The sequence below is a fragment of the Pteropus alecto genome, unplaced genomic scaffold (genome assembly GCF_000325575.1).
Source record: "Pteropus alecto unplaced genomic scaffold, ASM32557v1 scaffold188, whole genome shotgun sequence".
In the NCBI taxonomy this organism is placed as follows: Eukaryota; Metazoa; Chordata; class Mammalia; order Chiroptera; family Pteropodidae; genus Pteropus; species Pteropus alecto.
The window spans coordinates 153,435-157,724 of NW_006441954.1; the positions used below are offsets into that span (position 1 = coordinate 153,435).

Here is a 4,290-nt window from a genome sequence, read left to right on the forward strand (position 1 = left end):
GAGGGTATACTCCAATATTGTGTAGAAACTCTGCTCAGATATCTAGCTGACCCTGCACCAGATGCATAGGGTACACTCCAAGATCAACCTAAAAACAGTGAACTGAATTTTGAGCTACAAATGTGTCGGAAGCCAGCCGACCAAGTCAAACCGGGTACCTGAATGGGAGAGCGGGGACTGAGAAAAAAGAGAAGACAGACAGGGTGCAGGAGGGAGAACAGATCTCACAACTGTCTCTCCGAGTTTATTTCTTATCCTTCTTTTTATACATAATCAGTTCCTTTGTGTATCCCAAGATAACATGATTAAAGTAACATCCTGAAGATCAAGGTACAATCGGCACTTCCTTTGACCCTCCCTTTGACACTCCCTTTATCTATACTTAATCTTCTTCTTCCTGGAATTCCACAGAACCAGCCTTTTCCTTTTTATGCAAGCAGGCCTCCCGAGATAATCCATGCACTCTTTTGAATTTGGGGAACTTTAGCTCCCTACAACTCGCAATCACAGTCCTCTTTGTGTCAGAGGCCAATAAACTGACTATGGGGCAAGAACTGACAGTTCAAGTACCACATTCAGTAATAACATCAGGATGGCACCCCTAAAGACTTTTCCTCCTCCTACTACTCCACCACGTGTGTGGCGCCCATCTCCCCACTTCTTCCGCTTGTACCCATTGCATGCAAAGGTACAGGATAGGGTCCAACATTGCCACCAGTTTCACTTCTGTAACTGGCCTACCTGAAAGGTGTGCACTAAATGCCACACTCTGCACTCATGAGGATTCCAATATTGGATGGGGTACATAAAGGTTAAATCTGAGAGCGGCCAATCCTGCCAAGAGCCTGAAAAATTAGGGGTAATTTAAGCATGTTAGCGATGGACCTTAAGTGGGAGGAAAGGTCCATAACCATGCAGAGGGCCCAACAGTCGGAGAAATTGTCCAGTGGCTCTGTAATTCAACCACACCTAAGCCTACGCTGTCTCCTAGGCCCCAAAGCCCACAAATGTATGATCAGCTAAAGGCCTCCTTGGGCCAAAACCTAGAGCTCCCAACCTTAGGTAAGAACCCCTTTGTTGACCTAGTTAAGAGGTGAACTTGGTGTCACTAAATGCTGAGTTAGTGGAGGAGCTCTCTTGAGTGAACATTGGCCTTGGAAGGAAACTAGCCTAGACGCCTTTTACCTCCTCCAGTGGAACCACATGGTGGCTCGCCTCAAAGAGGGTCGACCCCAGAGCTGGGTCCTCTCCTCAGAAGTGGTAAGGGAAAAGTGTGTTCGAAAGACAGACCAAAGTGTCAGCCCCACTTTGGTCACACCGGAAGCTGACCAATCTACGCATGACAGAAACCTGAGGACGACGTCTGGTCAGGATTGCACCCCCACCATATTATCCAATACTATGGCCCTGAAACTTGGGCCTAAGATGGGAGCTGGAGTTTTCGGACCCCTATATACATACTTAACTGGATCAATAGATTACAAGCAGTTCTTGAATCATAACCAATGAGACTACTACTGCCTTAGAGCTTCTAGCCATGCAACAATCTTCAATACGGTCAACTATCTACCAAAACCTCTTAGCCTTAGATTATCTATTAGCACAAGAAGGAGAAATGTGCAGAAAGTTTAACCAGACTGATTATTGCCTCAAAATAGATGACAATGGCAAAGCTGTGACTGTCATAGCTATTGATATTAGGAAAATAGCTCACGTGCCCGTCCAAATTTGGAAAGAATGGGACCCTAGTAACCTCCTTGGAGGCTGGTTCTCCACTTTTGGTGGCTTTAATACCTTAGTTGGAATAGTACTCCTCCTCGGGACCTGCCTCCTCCTCTCATACCTATTGCCTCTTTTTATCCGCTCAACCACCTCCCTCATAGAGGCTATAATAGGAATAATGAAATCAGGAAACTAGAGTGAGTACAAGTGCCCCAAATAGATAAACATACAAATGAGGAAAACATTCTCACAGACTGACATTGCTAGGCACACTGGAGCCTCCTCTTGGACTTAGGAATGGCTTAGTTTCCTTTTCTGTTTTTTCAGAAGGGTGTAGCTTAGAAACATCAGGCCAGGAAGACAGTGCTCTGGTCCAACAGAGTCTGGTATTCCTCCTGGTCTGCACACTTCCAGAAAGCTGTTACACTCAATAGAGAGTGGATGTGGGAAGGAGGTTGGTATCTTAGCAGCTTCAATCAAGATCACTGTGACTCATGCCCTGGGCGAAACAGTACTTTTCATACATTACCCTACTTAACACTCTCAATAAGGCTTTGAGAGGTAGGTAATATCATTCTCATTTCAAAGTTGAGTAAAGAGGTTAAGTGATTTCCCCAAATAAGTGTCTGAGCCAGGAGTCTAACTTGTCTCTGACTACAGAGCCAAAGCTCTTTGTTCTCCTTTGGAACAGTGCCCCATCTCTCAGGACAGCTGAGCCTCCAACCGGACTCATAGGAGGGACAGACCAACTCAACAGGAACAGCCACAGGATAAGGTAAGGATTCGGGGCTCAGCCCCCTAGTCAGGTCCTGTCACCAAACAAAAGAAGAGCTTGAGCATCTCCTAGTCTTCAGTTAGAAGACATAGTTCAGGGTTTTCCCAGTGGGGGAAGACATCAGGGTCTTCCCAGCAGGAGAGACATCGGTGTCTTCCCAGTGGGGGAAGACGTAGGTCAAGGCCTTCCAAAAGGGAGAAGGCAATGTTTGAACCTGGTATGTGAATGAGTGAGTGAATGGGTGGCCTGTTCAGCTTGACTCAGTCAGGTATGAATTTGTGGCTCCATGGCTGGGCACCCTTAAGGTCCCCTAAAGGCTACGGAGTCCAATTTGGCTCATCTGCTTCTCCATAGTGTAACAATCCTTGAAAAGGACCACATTCTAACAGTGGCCCGTCAGAAGGCAGATCAGGCCTTTGCTAGGAACCCCTAGGGACATGTCCCTGGAACAGAGGTAGTACCGTTAACTGATCCTGATTAGAGTTATAATACCCGAGAAGGAATGGCTAGATGCGCCAAATTTCTAGAGACCCTCATGGGGGGAAAGAAAGAAAAAAAGGAATACAAAAGCTGTGAACTATGAGAAGCTTAGAACCATTACTCAAGAAAAATATGAGAACCCGGCCAGCTTTTTAGCCAGCTGGAAGAATCCTTTAGGAGGTATGCTAATGTAGATCCCACTTCCCCTGCAGGGCTAGCTTTGTTAGGCCAGCATTTTATTGGCCAGTCAGCCCCTGATATCAGACACAAGCCTCAAAAACTGCAAATGGGGCCACAGACTAAATACTATATATGGCTTTCATGGTCTATAACAGTTGAGATCTTGAAGAGGGAAAAAGAGAACAGAATAAAGAAAAATGACAAGTCAGGATTATGGCTGTCACAATTGCCCAAGCCCTTGGTACCTGACAAGCATCCCTTAAGAGACCGGGGAATAAGGAGGCATTGAATGACAATCTGCCCAAACCTCTTTTGCTAAGTCTCATTCTGACCTGTAACATTCTGACCTGGATTAGGAGAGGAGAGAGGTCTACCCCCAAATGGAAATGTAGACACGTATGACTTTTGCTGAGAAACTTTATTATTATTATTTTAAAGAATAACTATCTGATTAAGCTACTGCAGAATCATAAGGAAGATAGAAAAAAAGAAAACTTAGTCTACTGGTTTCAGGAAAGAGCCATATAAGCCTGCTCAGATCATTTGAAATTTGCTTAGTAGACGAGAGGAGTCATGTTACCCCTCACATTTCCTTCATTTTTTTCTCAAACTCTGCATTGTTCTGAAAGTCTTCTGAATAACTTTAGCAGAAAAGTCTTCTTAATCTTATGCTTTTTAAAAATCTTCCATGTGTTGTATTTGTATTTCAAGTGTTTACACATAAAGATACTGTTATGGCACGAACGATTCTGAGACCCACGGAGCCAATTGAGATTAATTATGAGCCTTTATTAGCCGGCCGGCGACTGACTCTCTACCACGCAGGGCTAGAGGAGATCAGCCCCGAGCTTTCAGAGCAGGCAGCTAATAAAGCTCAAGACCATATCCTGGTGGTCTCCTGAACAAGCCAGCAGATTACAGAAGTGGAAGTGGCTTTTAGCATATCTTTGCCCGGAACAACACCCTTAATTAACAAGTAAATGGATCACAGAAGCAGACATTGGCCATCTACATATTTTATACAATACACTTCCTAAACCACACACAAGCAAGTAGGACAACTTCTGATATCTAAAGATATTTCTTCCCTGTAGCTGATTTAGCTAGTTTGCTCACTTCAAAATTTTCCACTC

General features: G+C 44.7%; 1 pseudogene; it reads left to right on the forward strand.

The window, feature by feature from the left end:
- The first annotated feature begins 879 nt into the window (after positions 1–879).
- LOC102886767 overlaps positions 880–4,290 on the forward strand; it is a 14,719-nt pseudogene continuing 11,308 nt past the window's right edge.